A 17218-nucleotide genomic window follows, 5' to 3' on the forward strand; every position below is an offset into this window, starting at 1 on the left:
TAAAATCTACTGGCAAACTAAGAATGGATAGGAGCTAGGATACATGTGTGTGTGTGTGTGTGTGCACGCACTCACATGCATGCACCCATGATCAGTCATGTCCAACTCTTTGTGACCCCCTGGACTGTAGCTCACAAGGCTCCTCTGTCCATGGAATCTTCCAGGCAAGAATATTGGAGTGGGTTGCCATTTCCTTCTCCAGGGGATTGAACCTGTGTCTCTTGCATCTCCTGCATTAGCAGGCAGATTCTTTACCACTGTACTACCTGGGAAGCCCTGGAATATAAGACTGACATACAAAATCAACCGTATTATATATACTAAGAGCAAACAAGCAGAAATCAAAACAAAATCACAATACCATTTACAACTGCTCCAAAGAAAATAAAATATTTAGGTATAAATATTCTGTATGCTGAAAATTACAAAATGCTGATGAATGACATCAAAAAAGACCTAAATAATTGGAGAGACATACCATGTTCATTAGTTGAATGATTCATCATGGTGAAGATGTCAGCTCTCTTCAAACTGATCTATATGTTTAATTTAATACAATTTCTATCAAGTTCTCAGCAAGATTTTTGGACATTATTCTAAAATTGGTATGGAAAGGCAAAGACTGTAGAGTATCCAGAATGATTATGAAAAAGAATAAAGCAAGAAAAATCATTATTCCTATCATTAAGGCTTACTATGCTGTGCTGTGCTTAGTTGGTCAGTTGTGTCTGACAATTTGCAATCCCATGGACTGTGGCCTGCCAGGCTCCTCTGTCCGTGGGGATTCTCCAGGCAAAAATACTAGAGTGGGCTGCCATGCCCTCCTCCAGGGGATCTTCCCAACCCAGGGATGGAACCCAGGTCGCCTGCATTGCAGGCAGATTCTTTATCACCTGAGACACCAGGGAATCCCAAGAATACTGGAGTGCGTAGCCTATCCCTTCTACAGGGGCTCTTCCCAACCCAGGAATTGAACCAGGGTCTCCTGCATTGCAGGCAGATTCTTTACCAGCTGAGCTACCATGGAAGCCCCAAGACTTACTATAGAGCTTCAGTAATCAACACAGTATGGTACTGGTCGGGGGGACCAACATATAGATAGATTGATAGAATGGAACACAGAACCCATAAATGAACCCAGCTAGTTTTTTTTACAAAGATGTAAAACCAGCTCAATGGAGTAGGAATGGCCTTTTCAGTAAATGCTGCTGGAGAAACAGAATATTCCATAGGCAAAACAGAAAGAATCTAAACCTCCCATGGAATACAAAAACTAACTCAAAGTGGATCATGAACTTAAATGTAAAACCATTGAAGTTTTTGAATAAATAGAACATTTATTATGTAAAGACCTAGGATTTGGCAAAGAGTTCTTAAATTTGATACCCAATGCACAGTCCATAAAAGGAAAAACATAAATGGAACCTCTTCAAAATGTAAAACTTTTGCTATTCAAAAGACCCTGTTAGAGAGGCAGTCCTAAGATGGTGGAGGAATAGGACGGGGATCCAGATCACTTTCTCCCCCACAAATTCACCAAAAGAACATTTGAACGCTGAGTAAATTCCACAAAACAACTTCTGAATGCCGGCAGAGGACATCAGGCACCCAGAAAAGCAGCCCATTGTCTTCTTAAGGAGATAGGAAAAAATATAAAAGACAAAAAGACAAAAGAGGTAGGGACTGAGCTCCATCCCAGGAAGGGAGTCTTTAAAAAGAGAGAAGTTTACAAATACCAGGAAACACTCTCACTGCTGAGTCTGTGGCGAGGCTTGGAACCACAGAGGGCAACATAACCGGGAGGAAAAATAAATAAATAATGAAAACCCACAGATTATGTGCCCAACAGTAACTCCCCCAGTGGAGAAGCAGCTCAGACGCCTGCATCCGCCACTAGCAAGCGGAGGCTGGGCAGGGAGGTGCGGGCTGCATTGATTACAGTAAGGACTGGGCATGAATGCCCCGAGGGCAATCTGAGGGAAGTAACTTGGGCTAGCAAACCAGCCGTGGGAAAGCTACCACGCGAAAAGCCCTAACCTAAGATACTGTCAGGCCCGCTCACAGAACAAAGGACTGAGCAGAGCTAGCCGGCTGCAGGCTGGCCTATCCCCCTCCGGTGACAGGCAGGCAAGGGCAGCCAGAGCCAAAAGGGGGCAATTGTGGCCCCAGAGAGGCATTATCTATCAAACTGCAAGCAGGCTTCGTTGCTAACCAAGACTTCTTGGGATTCTGGACGGTCAACATCCGCCTGAGAAGGTGCGCCAGTTGTACACCCAGAAAACTGAGCGGCAGGGACGGGGAGGCGATAAGTCACAGCAACTGCACTTGCCAAACACCTGATCACCTGAGCTGCTCGGACCTGGGAAGGGCACAAAACACAGGCCCAACCGAGTCTGAGCCTCTGAGGACTACCCGAGTACCTGAACCTGAGCGGCTTAGACCTGGGAAGTGCACACAACCCAGGGACGGCCTCAGACAGTTCCCGGCAGAGCAACCTGGAACCTAAGCAGTGTAAAACAGGGAAAGCACACACGCCGTGAGCAAGGGCAAACCCAGTGTGGCCGAGACACTGCAAGCGCACACCAGTGTTGTTTGCAGTGACCCTCCCTCCCCACAGCACGACTGAACTGCTGCTGCTGCTAAGTCACTTCAGTCCTGTCCAACTCTGCATGACCCCATAGATGGCAGCCCACCAGGCTCCCCTGTCCCTGGGATTCTCCAGGCAAGAACACTGGAGTGGGTTGCCATTTCCTTCTCCATTGCATAAAAGTGAAAAGTGAAAGTGAAGTCGCTCAGTCGTGTCCGACTCTTAGCGACCCCATGGACTGCAGCCCACCAGGCTCCTCCGTCCATGGGCTTTTCCAGGCAAGAGTACTGGTGTGGCATGCCATTTCCTTCTCCAAGTTAGCCTAAAAAAATGTCCACCACCGCCCCCTTGTGTCAGGGCAGAAATCAGACACTGAAGAGACGAGCAAACAGAAGAAGCTAAAACAGAGGGAACCTTCTTGGAAGTGACAGGTGCAATAGATTAAAACCCTGTAGTTAGTACCGACTACATAGGAAGGGGCCTATAGATCTTGAGAAATATAAGCTGGATCAAGGAACTCTCCAAAAATGAACTGACCCCACACTGCCCACAACAATACCAGAGAAAGTCCTAGATATATTTTTACTATCATTCTTTATTTTTTTAATTTTTAAGTCCTCTATTACTCCTTTAATTTTCATTTTTATAACATACTATTACTTTGCACAAAAAAAAGAGAGAGAGACCCTATTTTTAAGGCAAACTTCATATAAATATATTTTATAGTTTTTGTGACTTTGTTTTTTCTTTTTTCTTTAATATTGTATTTTTGAAAATCCAACCTCTACTCTAGATTTTTAATCTTTGCTTTTAGGTATTTGTTATCAATTTTGTACCTTTAAGAACCCAATCTTTAGTACCCATTTTTACTTGGGAACAAGATTACTGGCTTGACTGCTCTCTCCCCCTTTGGACTCTCCTTTGTCTCCACCAGGTCGCCTCAATCTCCTCCCTCCCTCTTCTCTTCTCTACCCAACTCTGTGAATCTCTTTGTGTGTTCCAGAAGGTGGAGAACAATTAGGGAACTGATTACTGGCTGGATCTGTCTCTCTCCTTTTGATTCCCCCCCCTTTATCCTCCTGGCCACCTCTGTCTCCTTCCTCCCTCTTCTCTTCTCTGTATAACTCCATGAACATCTCTGAGCGGTCCAGACTGTGGAGCACACATAAGGAAGTGATTACAGGCTAGCTTGCTCTCTCCTCTTTTGATTCCACCTCATCTCATTCGGGCCACCTCTAACTCCCTCTTCTCTTCTCCATGTAACTCTGTCAACCTCTCTGGGTGTCCCTCACTGTGGAGAAACTTTTCATCTTTAACCTAGATGTTTTATCAATATTGCTGTATAGATGGAGAAGTCTTGAGGCTACTGTAAAAATAAGACTGAAAACCAGAAGCAGGAGGCTTAAGTCCAAATCCTGAGAACACCAGAGAACTCCTGACTCCAGGGAACATTAATCGACAGGAGCTCATCAAACGTCTCCATACCTACACTGAAACCAAACACCACCCAAGGGACAACAAGTTCCAGAGCAAGACATACCACGCAAATTCTCCAGCAACACAGGAACACAGCCCTGAGCTTCAGTATACAGGCTGCCCAAAGTCACTCCAAACCCACTGACATCTCATAACTCATTACTGGACACTTCATTGCACTCCAGAGAGAAGAAATCCAGCTCCACCCACCAGAACACTGACACAAGCTTCCCTAACCAAGAAACCTTGACAAGCCACCCATCCAACCCGACCCACAGTGAGGAAACTCCACAATAAAGAGAACTCCACAAACTGCCAGAATACAGAAAGGCCACCCCAAACACAGCAGTATAAACAAGATGAAGAGACAGAGGAATACCCAGCAGGTAAAAGAACAGGATAAATGCCCACCAAACCAAACAAAAGAGGAAGAGATAGGGAATCTACCTGATAAAGAATTCTGAATAATGATAGTGAAAATGATCCAAAATCTTGAAAACAAAATGGACTCACAGATAAATAGCCTAGAGGCAAGGATTGAGAAGATGCAAGAAAGGCTTAACAAGGACCTAGAAGAAATAAAAAAGAGTCAGTATATAATGAATAATGCAATAAATGAAATTAAAAACACTCTGGAGGCAACAAATAGTAGAATAACGGAGGCAAAAGATAGGATTAGTGAGGTAGAAGATAGAATGGTAGAAATAAATGAATCAGAGAGGAAAAAAGAAAAACGAATTAAAAGAAATGAGGACAATGTCAGAGACCTCTGGGACAATGTTAAACATTCCAACATTCGAATCATAGGAGTCCCAGAAGAAGACAAAAAGAAAGACCATGAGAAAATACTTGAGGAGATAATAGTTGAAAACTTCCCTAAAATGGGGAAGGAAATAATCACCCAAGTCCAATAAATCCAGAGAGTCCCAAACAGGATAAACCCAAGGCAAAACACCCCAAGACACATATTAATCAAATTAACAAAGATCAAACATAAAGAATAAATATTAAAAGCAGAAAGGGAAAAACAACAAATAACACACAAGGGGATTCCCATAAGGATAGCAGCTGATCTTTCAACAGAAACTCTTGAGGCCAGGAGGGAATGGCAGGACATACTTAAAGTGATGAAAGAAAATAACCTACAGCCCAGATTACTGTACCCAGCAAGGATCTCTTTCAAATATGAAGGAGAAATCAAAAGCTTTACAGACAAGCAAAAGCTGAGAGAATTCAGCACCACCAAACCAGCTCTCCAACAAATGCTAAAGGATCTTCTCTAGACAGGAGACACAAAAAGGGTGTATAAACTCAAACCCAAAATTATAAAGTAAATGGCAACGGGATCATACTTATCAATAATTACCTTAAATGTAAATGGGTTGAATGCCCCAACCAAAAGACAAAGACTGGCTGAATGGATACAAAAACAAGACCCCTATATATGTTGTCTACAAGAGACCCACCTCAAAACAGGGGACACATACAGACTGAAAGGGAAGGGCTGGAAAAAGATATTCCACACAAATAAAGACCAAAAGAAAACAGTAGTAGCAATACTCATTTAAAGCAGACTTTAAAACAAAGGCTGTGAAAAGAGACAAAGAAGGACACAACATAATGATCAAAGAATCAATCCAAGAAGAAGATATAACAATTATAAATATATATGCACCCAACATAGGAGCACCGCAATATGTAAGACAAATGCTAACAAGTATGAAAGGGGAGATTAACAATAACACAATAATAGTGGGATACTTTAATACCCCACTCACACCTATGGATAGATCAACTAAACAGAAAATTAACAAGGAAACACAAACTTTATCTGATACAATAGACCAATTAGACCTAATTGATATCTATAGGCCATTTCACCCCAAAACAATGAATTTCACCTTTTTCTCAAGCTCACATGGAACTTCTCCAGGATAGATTGCATCCTAGGCCATAAATCTAGCCTTGGTAAATTCAGAAAAATTGAAATCATTCCAAACATCTTTTCTGGCCACAGTGCGGCAAGATTAGATCTCAATTATAGGAGAAAAATTATTAAAAATTCCAACATATGGAGGCTGAACAACATGATGCTGAATAACCAACAAATCACAGGAGAAATCAAAAAAGAAATCAAACTATGCATAGAAATGAATGAAAATGAAAACACAACAACCCAAAACCTGTGGGACACTGTAAAAGCAGTGCTAAGGGGAAGGTTCATAGCAATACAGGCATACCTCAAGAAACAAGAAAAAAGTCAAATAAATAACCTAACTCTACACCTAAAGCAACTAGAAAAGAAAAAAATGAAGAACCCCAGGGTTAGTATAAGGAAAGAAGTCTTAAAAATTAGGGCAGAAATAAATGAAAGAGAAACAAAAGAGACCATAGCAAAAATCAACAAAGCCAAAAGCTGGTTCTTCTTTGAGAGGATAAATAAAATTGACAAACCATTAGCCAGATTCATCAAGAAAAAAAGGGAGAAAAATCAAATCAATAAAATTAGAAATGAAAATGAAGAGATCACAACAGACAGCACAGAAATACATAGGATCATAAGAGACTACTATCAGCAATTATATGCCAATAAAATGGACAACTTGGAAGAAATGGACAAATTCTTAGAAAAGTACAACGTTCCAAAACTGAACCAGGAAGAAATAGAAAATCTTAACAGACCCATCACAAGCACAGAAATTGAAACTGTAATGAGAAATCTTCCAGCAAACAAAAGCCCAGGTCCAGACAGCTTCACAGCTGAATTCTACCAAAAATTCAGTTAGAGAATTTAGGTGTTAGAGAAGAGCTAACACCTATCCTACTCAAACTCTTCCAGAAAATTTCAGAGGAAGGTAAACTTCCAAACTCATTCTATGAGGTCACCATCATCCTAATACCAAAACCTGACAAAGATGCCACAAAAAAAAGAAAACTACAGGCCAATATCACTGATGAACATAGATGCAAAAATCCTTTAAAAAATTCTAGTAATCAGAATCCAACAACACATTAAAAAGATCATACACCATGATCAAGTGGGCTTTAGCCCAGGGATGCAAGGATTCTTCAATATCCGCAAATCAATCAATGTAATACACCATATTAACAAATTGAAAAATAAAAGCCATATGATTATCTCAATAGATGCAGAGAAAGCCTTTGACAAAATTCAACATCCATTTATGATAAAAACTCTCCAGAAAGCAGGAATAGAAGGAACATACCTCAATATAATAAAAGCTATATATGACAAACCCACAGCAAACATTATCCTCAATGGTGAAAAATTAAAAGCATTTCCCCTAAAGTCAGAAACAAGACAAGGGTGCCCACTTTCATCACTACTATTCAACATAGTTTTGGAAGTTTTGGCCACAGCAATCAGAGCAGAAAAAGAAATAAAAGGAATTCAAATTGGAAAAGAAGAAGAAAAACTCTTACTGTTTGCAGATGACATGATCCTCTACATCAATCAGTTCAGTCAGTTCAGTCGCTCAGTCATGTCCGACTCTTTGCGACGCCATGAACTGCAGCACGCCAGGCTTCCCTGTCCATCACCAACTCCCAGAGTTCACTCAAACTCACGTCCATCGAGTCAGTGATGCCATCCAGCCATCTCATCTTCTGTCGTCCCCTTTTCCCCCTGCCCCCAATCCCTTCCAACATCATAGTCTTTTCCAATGTGTCAACTCTTCGCATTAGGTGGCCGAAGTACTGGAGTTTCAGCTTTAGCATCATTCCTTCCAAAGAACACCCAGGACTGATCTTTAGAATGGACTGGTTGGATCTCCTTGCAATCGAGGGACTCTCAAGAGTCTTCTCCAACACCACAGTTCAAAAGCATCAATTCTTCGGCGCTCAGCTTTCTTCACAGTCCAACTCTCACATCCATACATGACTACTGGAAAAACCATAGCCTTGACTAGATGGACCTTTGTTGGCAAAGTTATGTCTCTGCTTTTCAATATGCTATCTAGGTTGGTCATAACTTTCCTTCCAAGGAGTAAGCGTCTTTTAATTTCATGGCTGCAGTCACCATCTGTAGTGATTTTGGAGCCCAGAAAAATAAAGTCTAACACTGTTTCCACTGTTTCCCCATCTATTTCCCATGAAGTGATAGGACCAGAGGCCATGATCTGAGTTTTCTGAATGTTGGCTTAAAAGCCAATTTTTTCACTCTCCTCTTTCACTTTCATCAAGAGCCTTTTTAGTTCTTCACTTTCTGCCATAAGGGTGGTGTCATCTGCATATCTGAGGTTATTGAAATTTCTCCCAGCAATCTTGATTCCAGCTTGTGCTTCTTCCAGCCCAGCGTTTTTAATGATGTATTCTGCATATAAGTTAAATAAACAGGGTGACAATACACAGCCTTGACGTATTCCTTTTCCCATTTGGAACCAGTCTGTTGTTCCATGTCCAGTTCTAACTGTTGCTTCCTGACCTACATATAGGTTTCTCAAGAGGCAGGTCAGGTGGTCTGGTATTCCCATCTCTTTCAGAATTTTCCACAGTTTATTGTGATCCACACAGTCAAAGGCTTGATCCTCTACATAGAAAACCCTAAAGACTCCACCAGAAAATTACTAGAGCTAATCAATGAATATAGTAAAGTTGCAGGATATAAAATCAACACACAGAAATCCCTTGCATTCCTATACACTAATAATGGGAAAATAGAAAGAAACAATTCCATTCACCATTGCAACGAAAAGAATAAAATACTTAGGAATATATCTACCTAAAGAAACTGAAGACCTATATATAGAAAACTTTAAAACACTGGTGAAAGAAATCAAAGAGGATACTAATAGATGGAGAAATATACCGTGTTCATGGATCGGAAGAATCAATATAGTGAAAATGAGTATATTACCCAAAGCAATCTATAGATTCAATGCAATCCCTATCAAGCTACCAACGGTATTTTTCACAGAGCTAGTACAAATAATTTCACAATTTGTATGGAAATACAAAAAACCTCGAATAGCCAAAGCAATCTTGAGAAAGAAGAATGGAACTGGAGGAATCAACCTGCCTGACTTCAGGCTCTACTACAAAGCCACAGTCATCAAGACAGTATGGTACTGGCACAAAGACAGAAATACAGATCAATGGAACAAAATAGAAAGCCCAGAGATAAATCCACGCACATATGGACACCTTATCTTTGACAAAGGAGGCAAGAATATACAATGGATTAAAGACAATCTCTTTAACAAGTGGTGCTGGGAAAACTGGTCAACCACTTGTAAAAGAATGAAATTAGAGCACTTTCTAACACCATACACTAAAATAAACTCAAAATGGATTAAAGACCTAAACGTAAGACTGGAAACTATAAAACTCCTAGAGGAGAACATAGGCAAAACACTCTCTGACATTCATCACAGCAGGATCCTCTATGACCCACCTCCCAGAATATTGGAAATAGAAGCAAAAATACACAAATGGGACCTAATTAAACTTAAAAGCTTCTGCACAACAAAGAAAACTATAAGCAAGGTGAAAAGACAGCCTTCAGAATGGGAGAAAATAATAGCAAATGAAGCAATGGACAAATAATTAATCTCAAAAATATACAAGCAACTCCTGCAGCTCAACTCCAGAAAAATAAATGACCCAATCAAAAAATGAGCCAAAGAACTAAATAGACATTTCTCCAAAGAAGACATACAGATGGCTAACAAACACATGAAAAGATGCTCAACATCACTCATTATCAGAGAAATGCAAATCAAAACCACAATGAGGTACCATTTCACGCCAGTCAGAATGGCTGCTATCCAAAAGTCTACACGCAATAAATGCTGGAGAAGGTATGGAGAAAAGGGAACCCTCTTACACTGTTGGTGGGAATGCAAACTAGTACAGCCACTATGGAGAACAGTGTGGAGATTCCTTTAAAAACTGGAAATAGAACTGCCATATGACCCAGCAATCCCACTGCTGGGCATACACACCGAGGAAACCAGAATTGAAAGAGACACGTGTACCCCAGTGCTCATCACAGCACTGTTTACAATAGCCAGGACATGGAAGCAACCTAGATGTCCATCAGCAGATGAATGGATAGTGGTACATATACACAATGGAGTATTATTCAACCATTAAAATGAATACATTTGAATCAGTTCTAACGAGGTGGATGAAACTGGAGCCTATTATACAAAGTGAAGTAAGCCAGAAAGAAAAACACCAATACAGTATGCTGCTGCTGATGCTGCTAAGTTGCTTCAGTCGTGTCCGACTCCATGCGATCCCATAGATGGCAGCCCACCAGGCTCCCCCATCCCTGGGATTCTCCAGGCAAGAACACTGGAGTGGGTTGCCATTTCCTTCTCCAATGCATGAAAGTGAAAAGTGAAAGTGAAGTCGCTCAGTCGTGCCCGACTCTTAGCGACCCCATGGACTGCAGGCCACCAGGCTCCTCCATCCATGGGATTTTCCAGGCAAGGGTACTGGAGCGGGGTGCCATTGCCTTCTCCGCCAATACAGTATACTAACGCATATATATGGAATTTAGAAATACGATAACGATAACCCCGTATGTGAGACAACAAAAGAGACACAGATGTATAGAATAGTCTTTTGGACTCTGTGGGAGAGGGTGAGGGTTGGATGATTTGGGAGAATGGCATTTAAACATGTATATCATATGTGAAATGAATCATCAGTCCAGGTTCGATGCATGATACAGGATGCTCTGGGCTGGTGCACTGGGATGACCCAGAGGGATGGGATGGGGAGGGAGATGGGAGGAGGGTTCAGGGTGGGGAACACGTGTACACCCGTGACGGATTCATGTTGATGTATGGCAAAACCAATACAATATTGTAAAGTAATTAGCCTCCAATTAAAATAAATTTATATTAAAAAATAAATAAAATTATCTTCCTGAAAAAAAAAGACCCTGTTAAATGTATATCAAATCATCACATTGTACAGTTTCAATATTATACAATTATATTGTCAATCATCCCACAACATAGGGGTGATGGGAGACCCTGTTAAGAGAATGAAAAGATAAATTCCAGATTAAATCATTGCAAACCACATATCTGACCAGTGATTAAGACCACATTCCCAATGCATGCCTGGTTGGAGAAGATTCTGCATGCCTCGTGGCCTGCCCTCCCCCCACCAAAAAAAAAAAAAAAAAAAAACCTCTCAAAACTCAACAGTAAAAAAAAATAGAAAATGGGCAAAAGACATTAACAGTCATTTGGCAGAAGAGGATATACACGTGTTTTTGACAGTATCTGCTCTGGGTGTGGGAGGACAGAGCAGTAGCCATGCCTCAGACACTTGCCACTCAGGTCCTAGGGGCAAAGGACACTGTTAGTGCTTAATTCTATGACGGGCAACACATTGTGTTTAGGGTACCAAACAAGCAAGTGTTCCAAAAACAGGACAATGCAAGGGAAAGCTTTTGATTTTGGTTTTTATTTTTCAATAAAGCATTAAAATAGTCACCAGAGAAGAAAACCAAACCACTGTGTGCTTACTTATGCCTTTTAAAATATGTTAGTGTCTTACTGTGTATAAAACAGATAACAAGGGTATGGGGAGGGAGGAGGGAGAAGGGTTCAGGATGGGGAGCACGGGTATACCTGTGGTGGATTCATTTTGATGTTTGGCAAAACTAATACAATATTGTAAAGTTTAAAAATAAAATAAAATTTAAAAAAGAAAAAAAAGAAATAAAAATGTAAAAAAAAAAAAGGAATGTACTGATGGGAAAAATATGACTTTATGTAGAAAGAACTTAAAAATAAATATGCAAAACTTTCCAAAAAAAAAAAAAAAACAGATAACAAATGAGAACCTACTGTACAGCACAGGGAACTCTAATCAGTGCTCTATGGTGTAAATGGGAAGGAAATCCAAAAAAGAAGGCACATACCTATACATATAGCTTATTCACTTTGCTATACAGCATAAACTAACACAACATTGTAAAGCAACTATACTTCAATAAAATAAATAGTTAGTGATTGCTTGTTTTCAGAATAAGAACTGGGGGGCAGAGGTGATGTGGGGAAACCATTAACAATATTTTTAGTGTGTTGGACTTCTAACAATCTGAACAACCACTGCTAATATAGAAAGTGGACAGGTTCTGAGTGGAGCATGCTCCCTTCATATTTCCTGGCCTCATTCCTTTAAATTCTTGTCCTTCAGAGGATTAGAATGTGTGCACTGGTCTATGATGAGAGACTAGAAAGTAAAATTTGAACTAAAATTACCAACCGAAACCAGTAAAGAGACCCCTGCTTAGCAGATCAGACCATCGACGTGAATCCTGAACAACTGTCTATGGTATAGGAAGGAGTTATCTAAGCAATGGGGAAAGGGGGAGGGGATAAGTGGATGGACAACTCAAAAATATTAAAAGCTGAAAAACCCACTTTCAGCAAGGGGGTGAACAAAGAGCTAGAAGATTGAAAGCAAATAGAAGATTCCAATACACTATAAGCCAACTAGACAAACAAACATCTATAGGACTTTCCATCAAGCAATAGCAGAATACATATTTTTCTCAAATTATTCTGTAAGTGGCCCAAAGATGGCTAGTGTATATTGGCCCTTACATTATTTACTTTTTCACAAGAGGTTGGCACCATCAACTCAATGCCAAACTCAAATTCTTACATATCCAATTACTTTAAATATATCTAAAGTGTGTGTTTAGCCATTTAGGGCCTGTCTGCTTTGCATACCCTGCAAAATTGCACCCAATATCTGCAAGCCATAGAGAAGACAAACACTGAGTGTAAAAGATTCCAAACTACTGCTGCCCCTCAGAGCTCTCTGAATCTGAGACCCACCATTGCTGCTGAGGGACATCATCTTGACACATAAGCCCTCTCTCCATTTCTCTCTTCCCTGGGAATTCACTTCCTCTCTTCCCCTTTTGGATGGCGGGCCTTGTCTCTGGAAGGCCTTCTGCTGTGAGGCTCTTCCCCTCTCATGGAAACATGTCCAAATACTGCCCAAAAAGCTCACTGTACACCATGGTCATCTCATGTTTCATCTTTCCTTGATCAGCCCCCAAATCCTCATACTCAAAATACAAATGCACACGGGACGTTCTCCAGGATAGACCATATGTTAGGCCATATAACAAGCTTTGGTACATTTGAAAGGGCCAAAATCATGCCAAGTATGTTCTCCAAACACAAAGGAATGAAATTAGAAATAAATAGCAGAAGGAAATTTGGGAATTCCACAAATATGTTGAAAACTAAACACCACATTTCTAAGTGTGTTTGAAATTTAGGTGAATGAAAATGAAAGCTCAGCATACCAAAATATATAAGATGCAGTTAAATAAATATTCAGCAGGAAATAGACAAGAGGAGAAATCAATAATATAGAGAACAGAAAATAAATGAAAATAAAGTTGATTGTTCAAAGGAATCAACAAAATTGACAAAACTTTAGCTGTGTGTGTGTGTGTGTGTGTGTGTGTGTGTGTGTGTGTGTGTGTGTTAGTCGCTCAGTCACGTCCAACTCTTTGCAAGCCCATGGACTGTAGCCTGCCAGGCTCCCCTGTCCATGGAATTCTCAGACAAGAATACCGGAGTAGGTAACCATTCCTTTCTCCAGGGTATATTCCCAACCCAGGGATCGAACCCAGACCTCCTGCATTGCTGACAGATTCTTTACCATCTGAGCCACCAGGAAAGCCAACAAAAAGAGAGAGAACCACATTACTAAAACCAGGAATGAAATACCTATTACCACCAACCTTTCAAAAGTAAAAGTGATTATGTGAGAATATTATGAACAATTTTATGCCAATAAATTAGATAATGCTAACACTGTTAAAGGAAAACTAATGTCGGTCATTTACAAATTCATCCAAAAGAATAGAAGAGGAGGGGAATACTTCTCAACTCATACTATGAGACCAGTATTACCCTGATACCACAACCAAAGAAATATCAGTAAAAAATGTTACCAAACAATGTACTGTATGAATATAGATGCAAAAAGTCTCAAAAATCTAGCAGCATACTGAAAGGATTATACACTATGATCAAGCAGGACTCATCCCAGGAATGCTAGCTTAGTTTAACATACAAAGATCAATTAATGTAATACACTCTATTAATAGACTGAAGGACAAAAACAACATGATATTATCAATAAATGCAGGCAGGCACTTGGCAAAATTCAGCACATTTTTTATAAAAGCACTCAATTAACTAGGTGCAGAAGGGAGTTTCCTCAACCTTGTAAAATCACCTACATACACCACAGTTAACCTCATACTTAATAGGGGGAAAAAATGAAGGCTTTCTCTTTAGGATCAGGAAAAAAAAATAATATACACCCTAAGCACTCTCATTCAACATATTACTGAAAATTCTAGGTAGCATAACAAGGTAAAAAGGCGGGGGTGGGGGGGGGGGAGAAGTGGGGCAGGAAGGGAAAAAAGTGGAGTGGAGGGAGGGGAAAAGAAGAGAGTGCAAGAGCATAACAATCCAGGTCAGAAGGGAAGAAGTAAAACAACTACCTCTATTAGCAGATTACATGACCCTGTATATAGAAAATCCTAAGAAATCCACTAAAAACTATTGGAACAAGTGAGTGCAATAAGACTGCAAAGTACAAGATCAACATTCAAAAGTCTATTGTAATTCTATAGTTTAGTTCAGTCACTCAGTCCTGTCCAACTCTGCTACCCCATGGACTGTAGCATGCCAGGCCTCTCTGTCCATCACCAACTCCCGGAGTTCACCCAAACTCATCTCCACTGAGTCGGTGATGCCATCCAACCATCTCATCCTCTGTCATCCCCTTCTTCTCCTGCCCTCAATCTTTCCCAGTATCAGGATCTTTTCCAATAAGTCAGCTCTTTTCATCAGGTAGCCAGAGTATTGGAGTTTCAGCTTCAACATCAGTCCTTCCAATAAACACTTAAGACTGATGTTCTTTAGGATGGACTGGTTGGATCTCCTTGCAGTCCAAGGGACTCTCAAGAGTCTTCTCCAACACCACAGTTCAAAAGCATCAGTTCTTTGGCACTTAGCTTTCTTTATAGTCCAACTCTCACATCTATACATGACTACTGGAAAAACCACAGCCTTGACTAGACAGACCTTTGTTGGCAAGTAATGTCTTTGCTTTTTAACATGCCTTCTAGGTTGGTCATAGCTTTTCTTCCAAGGAGCAAGAATCTTTTAATTTCATTTCTGTAATTATATACTCTAGCATTAAACAATCCAAAAATTAAATTGAGAAAACAATTCCATTTACCAAAGAATTTTTAAAATAAAATATTTAGGAATAAATTTAATAAATGAAGGGCAAGATTTCTACACTGAAAATGATTTTCAAAATCATTGAAAGAAATGAAAGAACTAAATACATGAAAAGACATCCATGTTCATGAATAGGGAGACATAATATTGCTTGGACGGCAATACTTCCCCAAATTTGTCTACAGACTCAGTAAAACCTCTATCAATATTCCAGCCACTATTTTGTGGAAAATGACAAGCTGATTCTAAAATTCTCATGAAAATTCAAGGGACCAAGAATAGCTGACAGAATCTTGGAAAAGAAATACAAAGTTGGAGGACTCAATCTCAAAACTTAATACAGAGAGAGGAACAAGATGGCGGAGCAGTAGGTGGACATGGAGTACATCTCTCTCCACTGGATACATCAGGAACACACCTTCAAAACACAGAAGTGCATGCAGAACACCAGCTGAGAGCAGACACGAGTACCTGACCAGCGGAAAAGAATATATAGAACCACACAAAACTCGGTAGGATGAAGGAACTAGGGGAAAAAACAGGCGTGTTAGCAGGACTGGACCTGCTCTCGGCAGTTGGGGAAACTGAAGCAGGGGTCCGATCCCCACATCAGGGGAATTGTCTAAGTCAGAGGAGAAACATTAAAGGCTGAGAGTGAAACAGCTGATCTGTGACAGCCTAAATGGAATGAGAGTCAGACAGTCCTTGCCACAGCCATACATACCCTGAACAGGGATGTAGGTCCCCTAGAACGCCCAGCAGCAGAGCTGGAGTTTAGGGATTGTGGAGCAATCCCAGGGTGAGGTCTCCTGTTGATTGTGGAGAGACGGATGGAGGGGATGTGAGGGAGGAGATTGTGGTGGGAAATGCCTGGGGAGGAAAGCCAGGCAGCCATGGAAGCAAGGCAATACTGCTGAGTCATGCATAGGGGGTGGAGCCATCACCATAGCCTTTCTCTCCCCACACCTCAGCATGGGCATCTGAACAACAGAGAGGCTGGCCCATCAAACGCCTGATGCAGTGAACTACAGAGTAGGACCCCACCCAGGGTGCCCCTTTAAGTGCCTGACATGCCAGTCTACAGAGTAGGACTGCAGTCAAGGGGGGGCGGGGGGGGAGGGTCCCTCTATGTGCCTGACACACGGATCAACAGAGAAGGACCCCTAGCAAGGGAGCCCTCTAAGTGCCTGAACAGGTGGAGCTATGGAGAAAGACTGATCAAAGACGTCATCTGATCACCAGCTACAAGAGGTTCAAAAAAAAGACTCTGATAGGACCATAACTCCTACAGTGGTGTCACTCCGTGTCCCTGCACACTTGGCACCACCAGGGTCCCCACAAGCCAAGCAGCTGTGCCTCCTTCACGCTCAACCCTCACTGGGGCAGAGCTGCCACAGGCAAAAAAAAGTTTGCATGTATGCACACAGGATCGCTTTGGCCGTGTCCAACTCTTTGCGATGCTGTGGTCTGTGGCCTGCCAGGCTTCTCCGTCAGGGGTGTTCTCCAGGCAAGAATACTGGAGCGTATTGGCCAATACTGGCTGCCATACCCTTCTAGAGCACTATATTTCCTGCTGCCCTAGCCGCCAACCCCCCTGAGTACCTGGTGCTGCCAGAACCCCAAGCAGCTGCATCACCTCTGGCCCTCACAGGGGCAAACCCAAGTCCTCCAGGGCAGCCTCAGGAGCCAACCCCATTGGACAACCCACATGTAGTGGTGGAAGCAAATCACAATTGAAACACAAGGGCAGTGTGGCTAAGGTAGAAGACCCAAAACCTTCCCAACAGCTGTACAAGCTGCAGATTAAATCCACACAATCAACTAGGCAGACTTTGTGTCTCTGGAATACGTAAAAGATCATTGCGAGCTCCCACAAAAGAAA

This window comes from Bos indicus, chromosome 17, assembly GCF_029378745.1.
Source record: "Bos indicus isolate NIAB-ARS_2022 breed Sahiwal x Tharparkar chromosome 17, NIAB-ARS_B.indTharparkar_mat_pri_1.0, whole genome shotgun sequence".
Lineage (NCBI taxonomy): Eukaryota > Metazoa > Chordata > Mammalia > Artiodactyla > Bovidae > Bos > Bos indicus.